General features: G+C 38.5%; 1 protein-coding gene across 11 annotated transcripts in view; it reads right to left on the bottom strand.

The window, feature by feature from the left end:
* Positions 1-14,077, bottom strand: part of LOC129565296 (tyrosine-protein phosphatase Lar) — a 396,243-nt gene that overhangs the window by 205,932 nt on the left and 176,234 nt on the right. The gene's annotated exons all lie outside the window — the stretch shown is intronic.

Below are 14,077 nucleotides of genomic sequence, written 5' to 3'. Positions count from 1 at the left end.
GAAGAAGAAGAAGAAGAAGAAGAAGAAGAAGAAGAAGAAGAAGAAGAAGAAGAAGAAGAAGAAGGAGAAGAAGAGAAAAATCTCATCGAATTTGATCGACAATAACACATCGTTTCGCATCGTTCGGCGAAAAAGCGAAAAAGCGAAAATGCCACATTTGTTTGCATTTATTTAAATATCCGATGTACATATTGTTTTCCTTTAATAGCAAAATATCTCATGTATCACATGTACATGATACGAGGCAAAACCAATTCGCCGCTCGCATTTTTATGTCAAATACACAAACCGATACGTTCGAGTGAGCAATGAGCATGGCTGACTGTTACCACCTGACTAGCAAATTCGATTCAGGTGTATTCGTACTCTCGTTTGATGCTCCTACAATATTGATGGATCCAATTGAGAGATATCATATGAATATGAAATATCAATACAATCTTTAATGCGATGAGCGTCGCACCAAGAGAGAGAGAGAGAGAGAGAGAGAGAGATAGAGAGAGAGATAGAGAGAGAGAGAGAGAGAGAGAGAGAGAGAGATAGAGAGAGAGAGACTATCAATAGGAAAAATGCCAAGTGGCTCACCATCAACCATATGTGGGTTGGTTCGTACGACCAACCACAAATGTCTGCTTCTAACGATTTTGCTCTATTTTTATCGGTTTGTTTCACATTTTTCTCTCATTCGAGTTTTTCTGTTTCTTTTCGGTTATTTGTACTTCTTTTAAACTTTTTGTACTTTTCTTCAGTCTTCACTACTTCCTTCCTTTCTTCACATCTCCATTTATTCGGTCATTTTGTAGCCGATGGCTTCATCCATCGACCAAATGTCTTGTTGTTTCGTTTCCACAGTCACGAAAAACAATTTTTCTCAACGAAAAGAACACCATCTCGAGGTATTCTTTGATATCTTTTCTTCACTTGCTGCGAAAAACACATAAAATCTCTCTGACAACTGCTTTGTGCTGGTTCCACAATGGAAACAAGTGTGTGTGTGTGTCTTCCGTTTGCTTTCACAAATCAACATGTTTGGCTTTGTACGGTTGAAAACAGAAATATGTATGTTCTACAGCAATATCATTACGTTTACTCCCGAAACGCTGCTTTATACCAAGAGAGCTGTTGTCGTTATGTTTACGCTCAATCAGTAAAATATTGGCATCTCAAAGCAATAGCTTTTGATTAAGAAGACAATTTCATAACAAACAAAAAAACAAAGTGGCGTTCGCTGCATGTAATCGGTCGATTGAAAACTTTTTACAAGTAAAACATGCTCTCTCCTTCTCTCTCTCTCTCTCTCTCTCTCTCGTTTCGTCGCTTATTAAAATATTCATTCAACATTTTTCTCCTCGACGACGATTAAATGAAGAAACGTCGAGACTAAAAATCGATCGTCCTATGTTGTTGTTACTTTTGGTCGGTTCATGAATTAAATGGTTTCGTTTATTGAAAAAAGCAGTTAATAATGAAAAATGTTCATGTATTGCTTCCATTTCATACCGTTGATGCTGTTGTTTTTTTTTCAAATACACAGCCTTTGCAACCAAGTCAACGAGACAAGAGAATGAGACGAATGAGGAAGGAAAAAAAACACACATTGTGCATCCAATTTATCATCATGTTCATTTTCTGATAGAAATACCAAACCAAGCCAAGCCAAAAGCATACATCACATATGATATCTTCGAGTACGGATAATGCTTACGTTTCGAATACACTTTATTTATTGAAATTTAATATTTTATTATAAATCGATTTGGATGAGAGCGAGAGCAAATGCAAGCGCCCGGCAGAATAATGTAAAATTCATACGCTTCAAAGTCGCATAGAGAGAGAAAAGAGCAGAAATTTTCCTACCGTTCGCCTTCACACCAATTTGATAATATTCAATAAAAAAAATTCGTTATCGATTTCAAAAAAGTATAGTTTTTTCATCACTTGGAATGCGGCACTGAGTAGTGGCGAAATATGAGGAGAAGAAGTGTGATTTCCCCAATTTCGAAATTCGAAACGTCGTTTCCCCATTTGCTCATCGCTTGGCAGCGAAGAAATTACGATAGACCATAGCACGTGCTACATACAAATCCAAGCCAAATACGCGTGAATACCGCTTAAATGCATGGAAATAGTGGCATACGCACAATGCGCTTGTTGTCATCACTCCCTCTTCCGTTTCAGTCTCTCGATGGGAGCCCAAATGTAACTCATTTACCTCAACGCATATCTTGCAACCGGTCGCTCAATTTTATAGTGATTTTCATATATATCAGAAGGAGTGTTACAACGGATGCCTACGTGTGATGTGTGTGTGTGTGTTTTTTCCTTTCTTCTCTTGTTTGGCATCACAATTTTGGTCGTCGTTGTTGTCGCTGTCGCGGGAGCCACCTTTTCGCATGGCACACGGTCATAGGGAGCGAACGCACTCAGAGACAGCAACAGCAGCAGCAGCAGCAGCGTACACACGGAACCCCGAGCCACGACATTAATAAATATCGGGTGTGTGCATGAATGGATGTTTGCAATGTGTTGCCAGTCGTAGCCTAAAAGCTCGTTTAAACGGTTCACTCCGTGCCGTGTGTACTACTACGCTATGGCTGTACACATCGCACTCTCGTTCTTTTCGTTTTTTCCCTTTACAATTCCCAAGATCGAAATGTTTTGTTCGTGTTTCCTGCTGATATTTCCGTTGTTGTTTTTGTTCTGTTATTGTAGACTTTTTTTTTCTCTTCATGATATCGATTCAAAAAGTGTCGGGTTTGAGCTAATCGAGTTTGAGTGTTATGGTAAAAATCTATTGCCGGCTTTTTATCGCACTTTGTCTTTTGACATTTTCTTCCAGCACCATTATCGCAACTTGTAAATCTTTGTGTTTATCGGAAGTTTCTAATTGTTACTAATTGGATTCTTTGATCATTTCTCTTCTTTCTCCTTGTTCTTCTTCTAGATAGTAAATAGTGAGTTATGTAGAGATGAAAATCGGTTTCTACAGAAGATTGGATCAGAACTCGATACAGCAAAAAAAAAAACGAAACAAAGACCAGAAACTCTAGATTCTGGCATAGCCACAACGATTCAGGTAATTATTGCATGGAAAGATCATAACTTTAGATATATCTAGTAATACTTTATCTGTTAATGAAAATTGTACATGAAAATAATGAAAGTTGTGTATGCAGCTCTCTCAATTACGCCTAATTTTGGATTCACAACTTCTCTCTGCATATGCACACATATGAGCTGAGAAATTACTTACGTATAATTAAAATGTAGTCAGATACTTGGTTACGAACCGAAAATGCATTTGTAATTAAAACTAAAAAAGCAGCAGCATATTGTTAACGGAAGTAACTTTTATTATTCAATTTTAAAAGCATCGCACTATGTACACGAGTTCAACTGATTTAACATTATTATGATGATGATACACACAATCTGGGGGATTCTCTGAATAGCTTACTTTACTCAGCTTGTTCTGAATGGTTTGCTCAACTCACTCAGAGCCATGGTGTATTCATACGTGAAGCACACACACACACACACGCACACCACTTGATGTGGTGGGTTTGCCAGATTAGGGTTATCAGATGAATGGGTTACTTTTGCAGTAACGATGAACCCTTTGAAATGATTCAATTGTTGCATTATTTAGAATTTGATTCAGAATCGCTTTTTCCAATGATTCTGGTCATTCCAAGAAATAAATGAACACAATCTCCAATGGTTCGAGTTCAATGCGTAAAGCTCTCAAGTCTATCTCTTTTCTTAGAGCGAAAATTCTGTGATTTGCCTGATTTCGCTGCTGTGATTACAGAGCACTTTGAATTTACGGAACACACGTTTGAATGGAGAGCCAGAATGAGAAAGCGAGAGAGAGAGAGAGAGAGAGAGAGAGAGAGAGAGAGAGGGAGAGAGAGAGAGAAAGAGAGAGAGAGAGAAAGAGAGAGAGAGAGAAGCGAGCGAGTATCAATTACAGTTAAATCTTGAGCTGGAAAAGTGGAACCGACGGAAAAAGCTCTCACAGAAAATTAATAGAAATTTGAAGAGAAAAAGATATGCATTTTATCTTTTTGCATTGGCCACTGCCATTGAATAAGTAATGCAAGCAAGTAGTATGTATGGAGAAAAGGCAAATCGGATAAAGTGAACCATACCAAAAGGAATACAGAGAGAGATAGGGAAAAAAATGCCGAACGATATGTGTGATATACAAACTCATACATGTATGTACCAAGTACAAAATAGCCGTAAATTACGGTAATTTATCTATATTACGGATATTGAAGTGTTTTCCGTGTATGTGTGTATATTCGTAGCCACTTGTTTCCTCTTTCGAGTTTTGAGCATCTCTGTGTGTAGCATCTGCTTCGGTTTCGAAAAATGAACAAGCGAAAGAGATCGACTATGGGGCTAGCGTGGCTTGGCTTTGTTTAATAAAAAGATAAAGTCAAAAATCACCGTACAATACATAGCAGTAGTCGAAGCGTTGCAGCAGAATGTTCAGGCATTTCAATGGCCACCGTAAGAGTTACGCGCTCGCACTCGAACGGACGAATAAGCGTAGCGAACGAATAAAAATCAATTTGGAAAGTTGTTTTTGTTTTTAAGCCAAGTTTGAATAATGCGCTCACCTTGTGAAGCTTAAAGTGCATGCGGTTTAACTTCTGGTGCATGGAACAAAGGCATCGTTAGTACGGAAGAATGGCGGGGAGATATATAAAGAGACCAGCAAGAGAAAAAGCAAAGGTTCGGTGTGTTTCGTTTTGTCCAGCGCCCGTTTGCAACGCATCGGACGCAACTCCCAAACAACTTGAATACAACAATTTAGTAAATGCGTTGAACATATTGTGTTTAAATTTTATTTACACCATCGTCGGTCGGGCGTCGATGGTGGTGGCAGTGGTAGCAATGCTAGTGGCAGAGGGAAAAAATTGCAAAAAGTTTGTATACGCTTTGAATGACGAAACATCGAAGCGTAAATACTTTGCGATTACGAAAACGGGGTTCCATGCAGCTGCACACTGCACAGATTATTCGCACATTAAATATGAGTATGAATGTTTTTAAGCGTCCTACGCTTCGGTATTATGAATTCACATTATTGTTGCTTTTGCTACTGCTGCTGCTCCTTTATCAGGATATTCGCATTCAGCTCGACACACATATGCACATTTGAGCGGCACCCGGATGCATTCCAACCGAATTACAATGCGTTTTAGGTGAGGCGGCTTCTCTTACAACCCAATCTATCTCCTTGAATATATCCAATAGAGTCTATTGTTGTGAATGGGCCACATGAGCCGAACTGAGTGGAAAAACTTGATAAATTTGCTTGTATTAACTTTAGCGCTTGAACATTTTTACCACTTTAAAATCAAACTCTCTCTCTCTCTCTCTCTCTCTCTCTCTCTCTTTCTCTCTTTATCTCGGTCTCTGTCTTTCCCTATCGTTTGCAGGTGAAACGCGTTCGTACACGTTTCAAATTTCAATCGTTTGGCGCTTGATTCGTTTTTCTCAAACCCCATTCACATTCGCGCCTCATGTGTACTGCTCGCGCAAATGTTCAAACAACAGAGCATCGATGCGATGCATACCAAATCAGTTTGTTCAATAATCGTGTGTCCATTTACTTTGCTACCTTTTCCATCGCCATTTCATACGAAACATGATGTTCAAGGTATCTGTCATCGTTCAAGTGGCTTTCCGTGGTGTCGAATGATGATGCCGATACGAACTCAACATCCATTTAGCGAACGCATTCGCATCCGCATCGGAGGGAAGGAAACCACGATTAGGAAGCATGTTGAACAAAATTCCACACATTATGAGATCACGCGAGGCCATTCCCATGTCGATAAAACACAGTCAATCGGTTTTACTAATCCGTAACATATGCTCGACTTCCTTTTTTAGGAATAGTTTTTTTTCTACTTTTTTCTACACGGGGAAAAGAGTATCTCGTTTGAATCGATGACACTGTCGTTTTTAAGGGGATGTTTCTAATAATGCCAATACTTTTTTTTGGCTCGTGCACTGAACACTTCCCGTTTACATTAAATGATTCAACAGAATGGGATTTTGTTTGTGGAACTCAAGCGCGGACACGATCATGATTTATGCTTTGTCGAATTTCTATTTTCGGCCTTAGCTTACAGCTCATCGACAACATGTGTGGTTGCTGGACATGAGTGCATACTAGATAAACATGGAAAAATGGAAACAGATTTCGTCGTTTTTTTTCGTCAACAGACACTACGTCAATATTTACCAGATTTCATTCATAAACAACTAATTTTCCGACTATTTTCAACCATTGCAAAGGGTCACAAGGGATTTTAGATTTATAGCATTGGCGGTAAGATATTCGAATAATCTATGCTTAGAACCGTAAATCAAAGCATTCAAACAGATATAACAACACGATATTTATTTGAATGTTACATCAATAATAATCAATGAAAAAGACTATGCGTCAATAGTTTACCTGTCGGACAATTTTTACATGGAAAATTCGAGGCTGAGTGTTTATTGAGTTCAAAACGTTTAAAAGGGTTGACCTATTCTATTGATTCGTGGAATAATCGTAATTAATCGCAGTTGAAACGAAGAAGTTTGGTTTCGTCAAGTTTCGGAGATCCTCAAACAAAGCACAACTTAAAAAATGAATGTTGGTGTTCATTTCTTTCATCCCCATTCTTTTCTAAAGTATCAAATCATTTTGTCTAGTTCAAAAGTACATGTTTTTTTCGTCAAACGGGAAGTTTTTCTTGTAAATTGAGGAAAATGTGAGACTAATCATTAAAAATGACATAAAATTCACCTCAAGGTAAACTAAAAAACAACACAAAGAAAACTAGTCAAGAAACGTGGTAGTTGTGTTGTACCAACAGAGAGAACATTTCTTCAAGTCTTTACTTTGGTTTACAGTAAATCGCATCTTTTGCGCTTTTCTCTTGCATTTAGTTATTTATTCACAGGCATTTGTTCGTAGCAAATATTAAGCTTTGAATCTTCGTACAAAAGACGGAACTGTTCCGAATCTTTCTACGAAAATGGAACTTGAATCTTTTCACAAACACAGTTTTGGTTTGATTTAAAACTGTTTCCGGGTTTTGACTGAAAACTGTTGAGTTCTCCACTTAAATCCAAAATGAAATGATCATTTCCAAAGGAAACTTGTGACAGCAAGAAAAAATCCCCGTTAAATTTAATGAACGAGAAAAAACGAAGCGACAGAGAAAATGAAATTACAACCAAAAGGTAAAGAATGTCAAATGATATTTGATTTTGAAAGTTGTTCAGTGTTTTTTTCTATCTCGTCAATCTTTCAATTTAAAATCTTGTTGCTAGTTTGGCCGATGTTTGTTTTTCGAATGACCATCGTGTTCTTGTTCAAGTTCGCTTTTTTTTTCTCTGCCGGGGTTGTTTTGTCATATATAGTAGTAAATAAAGTAAAGCTGGATGCAATGATGCATGCACTCGACGAAAAGTTGACGGTTGTCGTTGAGGAAAAAAAAAGATCCAATATGACTTGAAAATACCAGATTAAAGGATAACATAAACTTTGATACTGTAGACACATGACGAGAGATAAATTGACAAGAGCGCAGGAAACAGAGAGAAAAAAAATTTAATTTTCCAACTCAAAATACCTGGAAGCACACGATGATGATGATGATAAAAGATCATGAGGATTTTCAAGCATGATGATAAATGTAAGACCGCGATAAAGTGGCATTTCAAAAATATGAAACGAGTAAGAGAGTTTCAAAACAAAAACGCGAAAACACACAGAATCATAATCTCAAAAGAAATAACGCGGTCAACACTAACAACGGTATATAAGCAGGCCAAGTGGCAAACTACTTCTTCCTGCTTTCATTTTACAACAAGTGCTTTTAATGCCAAACAGACACTTCATATACGAACTTGTGCAATTTGCAGCAGAAAAAGGAGATGCGCTGGTTTCTTCAATTGAAGCGTCGCAGTTTGGAGTCGAATTTGAAAAGAAAATCTTCTGAATGAGCTTTAATGAATTAATGAATTACGTTAATAATTATCGATCGGGCAGTTCTCTGTTGATATTCTGTAATCCGCTTCGAAGAGCAAAACTTTAATCTACGCTTGTCGCCACCGGTACAGTAACAGCAGGGAGAGAGAGAGGAAAAAACTGTGTTTGTAAATGAGATAAGTCGCCAAGCAGCGCTTAATCAAGGTAATTTTGTGTTTAATTGCGAGGAAAATTGAAAAAAAAGACATGCCATTTTCTGCTTGGATGAGAAAAGATTTTGGTGTATTTTTTCTCATTAGATGCGGCGAGAAATGGTTTTGATTTGAACCAACCTAATGAGCCATTGCCAATGGCAGAGTGTTCCAAGCATCGCTTGCATTTACCATGATTGAGATTAATTAGCATCGTTCACTTGATTCAAACATATAATCATTTTTTTTCTCTCTGCCGGGCTGTACCTTTTCTTCTCCATTGCTGGATTTCTCGTCGATGTTGAAAACCCAACAATTTCCAAGCCCATTGGTGTGGCGCCCATTCCAATTGGTCGATTAGTTCAATAAATTATTATTTCATGATCACCATAAGCATACCGACCGATACGCAGCGAGCAAACAGAGGGTGAGCAAACACTGTGCCCAGATTTGGCACGCGAAGAAAATGGCGAATCAATTAGTCTTAATTTTTGGACCAGAAAACAAAGAAGCGTACGCTATTTAATTAGAATACATTCGCTCGTAAATAATTTTGCGACCGAGTTTGGTATGGAGCGGGAGGCCATAAATGAATGGGACTCACTGCCATTATTGAACAATAAAATTATTAGATTTATTAAATTAACTCCGACCACCGACTTTGCCACTTTGTGGCGAATACAAACGCGATGAGGTTAATTTGGTCTTGAGATAAATTTCCGTTCGTGCATTCGAAACGCTACCATTGCTATGACTTTGATATTCGGCGAGCATTTGTTTTTGGCGTAAATTCTCTTTCGTTTCGTTCGGAAAATGCGGTTGAATTCAACACAAAATAAAAAACCAACCGACCATCGATTAATGACTAATTACGAATCGATCCGAAGGATGCGAGTAGACGGGCGAGTAGATGTAGATAAATTATTATTTATCGTCGACCACCCATCATTTTCTTTGGTATACTTTCGACTCACTTTGATGTACGCCTCTTCCGACTAGACAAATTGATTCGAAGGATTCGTTGAGGCGTATCGATTTCGTAAGTGATTTGAATATTTTTCGACTAGCTCAACCGTGTCCCGGAGACTTACTTTCATGATCAATTTCGTATTCATGAGGGTTGCGGGAAAAATGTCAAATGTTCAAAAATTACTGTATAATTTACGGAAATTTCCAGTCATAAAATGTTGGATTTATCTCATCATTTGTGACGATTTCCGAAGCAAAAACATCAAAGGGTTGCAACAGTAAAACTTTGTACATTCCAATCCATTCAATTAAAGTTAATGGAATAAAAGCGGTGAGAATGAGCGGAAGACAATGACATTTGCACCCGCACTCACTGTTGTCACCGTCGCCGTGTCGAATGTGACAGAAAAACAGCATGCAAAACAATGAAGTTGCATAAATCATTGTTTTTTATGCAGTTGCATGTTTAAAAACAGAAAGGAAAAAATCCGCTTTCGATGCGAGCAACGCGAGAAGTTTCATTTTGCCCTCATGCTCGCATACACAGCTCTCCCCTTGCATTCAAGTATTAAACAACTATGATTTGTACGTAGCAACTACAAGAAGTTAAATTTACTTGAAAGATTTACAACGGGTTAAACAAAACTCAATAGAAAGCAAAACAACTGAATGATACATGCTCACACACACACACACACACACACACACACACACATACACACACACACACACACACATATACACACACACACACACACGCTCTTACACAAACAATAAATATTTTTTTTCGCTCTTGCGTTGGCGAGAAATGGTTGTTGTTGCTGTTTTTTTTCTGTGTCGTTCTTGACTCGTCGAATCTAACGGCGAATAGAAACATAAACAAAAGTCAAAATGTTGTTAGTTTCTTCTTTATGCGGCGATATTGCCAAGATCATGCACATTGTGTGTTCTTTTTCGCATGTTGAATTCCGATGCGCCGTTGTTCTCCATGGCTTTTTTTTAGTTTATGCATTTTCAACAAGTCGAATGGTGATGCAGCAGCAGCAACAACAACAATGTTTAGTTGCATTTCGCGCTGTATGATGCGGGTTCGCATTTTCGCTAGTCTTGTATCTCCTTTTTGCACTGCGTTTTGGTTAGAAGCGAAAATCCTTGAAAGCACACCAACAGCAACAGCAACAAAAAAACCCAACACCATATTAATATATCATGCACTGTTACGAGCGCACAAAATGCACAGCATACCATATCCCATTGAAAATGGTAGCCGATTGCACACAGTTCAGCAACGACAAAAAGCACACTCTCCCTCTCACTCGAGAGTGTGAGTGTGTGTTTTTGCTTTCAGCGGTTTTTCGTTTGTACAATGTACACTGCAAAGAAATAATAAAAACAGAATCGTCGATTGTTTGTTTGGTTCGTTTTTTCTCTCTTTTTTCTGCAAACCGTGCAAATGGAACCAGCTTGAATGAGCTGCGTGTATGATAAAAGGAATTCAGAGTGGAGTTTTCGCAAGAAAGTTTGCCATCCCTTCTCGATGCGAAAATGGGCAACACACAATACGAGCTTAAATGATTCGCATCGTGATAAATACTAAACAAGACATACGGATTCGTGTAAATATCTGCTTCAATGTTGCAGTTGCCATTGCCGTTGCCAGTGCGGTTCCCCGTTCTCCGATGCTAATTTTTTATTGTTTGTTATTGTTAGTGCACATTCAACATAGACGAGCTTCAATTCTCTATTTCTATTTCTCATTCTGCTCGCACTTTATCGTTTCTCTTGCTCACTTGCTCTCTAGCTATCGCCTTCATTGTCCCTTCTCTGCGCTACTCTCTGGGTCTGATTCTAACTTTGCTATAGCCCACCTCGATTTTATTTGTGTAATTGAGCGTGTAAGTTCGCTGTTTGAATGCGGACACCTATTTCCTTATGTTCGCTTCTCGCTGCTTATACTTCGTTCAAGCAATCACACTCGATTTTTCTTGTTTTTTTGCTCTTCTATTATTATCATCATTTTTGGTCGTTGTTCGCGTTGTAAATGTATTCCTTTTTCGTGTATTTTTTTTCTTATGTTTGTTTGGCTGGGCAAATCAGCGCACCAGCAAACGTTAACTATCCGCATTGAATGCTTATTTTCATCTTAATATTTTCGAGCCATTTTCATGCGATTGCCAAGTGCATACGACGAAACAACGAGCCAGTTAATACTATTACGTTTATGGTGGTTATATTGTTTATTACTCCGGTTGAACAGCGAAAAGGCAGTGATGCTCGCTTTTTTATGGATTTAGATTTCTATTCCGAAATCTTGGCCTTCTATCGCTCTTGTCCTTACTCCTGATCTTACTTTCTCTCTTTTCATTTTGCTCTCGTGCATCTTTCGTTTTCTTTCGCTCTCATTCTTACACTTGCTGCTGCTCCTTTTCGTTCACTATCCTCATACGAAAGTGTCTTGAACTGCACACACATGGCGACGGTGCAAAACTGGTGTTTGCCACAGCCACGCCTGACGCGATCTTATTGTGGTGACAAAGTGAAAACAAACCAACTCAATCATATTAACTGCACAGCCACAAGCGATAAAACTCGAATGGAATAGATACATGAGTCGGAGCATATGTGGGCAATATAAGCCATTTTGATTACGTTAAGCCTTATCCAGATCGACTTCATGCCGAGTGTTGAAAAAAAAGAATGCACGATGAAAAACTTAATACTCGCTACTAAAATATGAATAATAGCAGAAAAAAAGTCGTCCGGCAACAATGCCGAAGAAAGCGATGAAAACGAAAAATTTACACTCTCATATTGTCGGAGCGTTGTGCGACTGAATCCGAACTGAGCACCATTATGAATTCATAGATATGAACGTTGCACGTGTGCATTCTTATTAAATTTTCAGCGTTTTTTTATCCTTTCATCGCCATTCATTTTTGTTTTCATTTCGTAGTTTTTCTTGGTATTTTTCACGAAAACTCTATTCACTTGAACCAAACGAATGTCTGCTTCCTTCTCCCTGGGATTTGTTCCCAAACAGTGTTCAGTGAAACACAATGTCCGTTGAAAATGCTTTGATGCAGTTGAGCTGCCGGTCAAAACATGAGCGAAGAGCATAAGTGCCGACAGTTTCCAGTTACCAAAAAGAGTTCTTAAAGCACTTCGTTACAAGATCCAAAACTATGCTATTCTGAGCGCTTTTTAATGTAAAGTGAGATCAAATTTCGAGCACTCGCAAGGAACAGAAAAAAGAAATTAATTGAAAAGAGCAAAGCGAGAGTGCCGAAAAAAAAATCTCGGAATGTCGATTACTCATTCATAAAAGTATGACAAGACACAAAGTTTTCACTTGGTAAAAGCGTTCTTTTGCTTTGAGCCAATTTCGAGCCGGGGCGGAAAGCGCAAACGACTACGACCAAGGGGCGAATCACTACTGAAAAATTGAATTCAGTACTTTTCAGTGGTTTTCAGTACTTTCAGTGCCCAACGTATTAGTATGTGAAAGTGGCATTATCTTTCGAGGAGAAAAATGAATGGATGGCACATCTGTCAAAACAAATTTCAACTGTCAATAATCCCGATCAATTTTGATACTAAAAAACACTAAAAAGTACTGAAAATATTTTTCAGTACTTTTCAGTTGTTTTCAGTGGATTTCAGTGCTTTCAGTAGTGATTTGCCCCTTGACTACGACTTTATGATGTTATGACGCACACGATGAAAGAACATTTAAACCGACATAACCAAATTGTTTGCTGTCAAACTTTGTCTCGCTCACGCCAACTGTCACACTGACTCGTTCGTGTACGAATTGCTGTTAGCGTAAAAGAGACGTTGTTCGCAGTGGACTCGGTTTAGATGTTCTTTCGATGCAAATTTGTGAGCAACACGACGACGATGTATTGAGAGTCATAATCGTAAAACTTTATTTTTCAGTACATCAAATTTTGATTAAATTGCGCCAGCAAAAAATGGAGTTATTATTTGGCGCTCTCCCTCTCTTTTTCTCCAGAGAGAGAAAGAGAAGGAACAAAATCAGTAAAATGAGCACATGTTCGGTTAGCATATGAATACCACCATAACTCCAATCATTGGCATTTCGATGCATGCCTAATGCTGAATGTAAGCCATTCATCAATAGCAAGCCATCGCCATCATCGCCTTCGTTGTGCCTCCGAACCAAAGCACACAGTTGAACCATACACAAATCTTTTAAATGCACATTTATATTTAATTAGCCCCGGCAATTTTTGTGTTAGCAGTCAAATTTGTGTCGACATGGTTTGTCGTTCGACTGCCGGGCTAACGGGCACTCTCTCGTCGCTTTTTTTACGATTGTGCGTTTTATGGGTTAGCAACGGCGCCACCGACAAAACGAAACGACTGTGTGTGTGTGTGTGTGTGTGTGTGTGTGTGTATAATTTGGGAATGAGTGAATTTATTTAATGACATTGACTTGCATTAGGAGATGAACGGGATGAAAGAGAATTGGTAAGCATGTCTGTTAACTTGCCATTTGATGCGAACCAAGTCGCGTACACCAACGAAATCTCTCTCTCTCTCTCTCACTCTCTTTCGTTCTAAAAGCATTTCAATCCCCGAGAACTTCATTAGCGACTTACAAACAAACAAACAAACGAATGAGAAGAGGGAAAAAAATTGTGCGCGCATAGCAAAAAGGGTTTAAACACTCGCAGCAAAAACTTTTCTTTTATCGCTCTGAGTGAGAAAACAACGACAAACGGAGAGAAAAAAACAGGAGAAAGAAAGAGAGAGAGAAAAATGGGAAGAAAATGAAAACAATCTGGTGTCGTGTGCACAACTGTTCACTTTCGTCAATTTGTTTGGCATTTTTCAAATATGGTTCATTTTTTCTGTGAATTTTTGGCGAGCGCACCGGAGCACGATG

This window comes from Sitodiplosis mosellana, unplaced genomic scaffold (genome assembly GCF_009176505.1).
Source record: "Sitodiplosis mosellana isolate CC-2019 unplaced genomic scaffold, AAFC_SMos_1.0 Smas_scaffold_2, whole genome shotgun sequence".
In the NCBI taxonomy this organism is placed as follows: domain Eukaryota; kingdom Metazoa; phylum Arthropoda; class Insecta; order Diptera; family Cecidomyiidae; genus Sitodiplosis; species Sitodiplosis mosellana.
This window is presented reverse-complemented; position numbering and strand designations above follow the sequence as displayed.